Raw genomic sequence first — 481 nt, 5'->3', positions numbered from 1 at the left:
ACCGACAGTTCTGGGGGGACATGGGAGAGGGAGAAGTCGGGGGGAAAGAAGTGGTGTTAACAAATTCAGGGACAAGGGAACAACAAGTGATCCAAATCTGTGGTGAGGAGGGTGTAGGAGGCCTGGTAGGGCATGACCAAGGGTAATGTAACCTAGAAGAATTATTGAAACCTAAATGAAGGCTGAGCATGATAGTGGTACAAGAGGAAAGTAAAAGGAATTAGAGGAAAGAGTTAGGAGGTAAAGGGCATTTATAGAGGTCTAAATAGAGGCATGTACATATGTAAATATATATGTGAGGATAGGGAAATAGATCTATGTGCATATATTTAAGGTCGCAGATGGACATTGGGCCTCTACTCAAGTATTCCCTCAATGCAAAAATACTTTGTTCTATTAAACTGGCATTCCATGATGCTCTTCTTCCTGACACAATCGCTGAAGACAAAGCAGGTGCATAAGCAAATGAGCTGAAGAAAGC

This window comes from Tenrec ecaudatus, chromosome 8 (genome assembly GCF_050624435.1).
Source record: "Tenrec ecaudatus isolate mTenEca1 chromosome 8, mTenEca1.hap1, whole genome shotgun sequence".
Lineage (NCBI taxonomy): Eukaryota > Metazoa > Chordata > Mammalia > Afrosoricida > Tenrecidae > Tenrec > Tenrec ecaudatus.
This window is presented reverse-complemented; position numbering follows the sequence as displayed.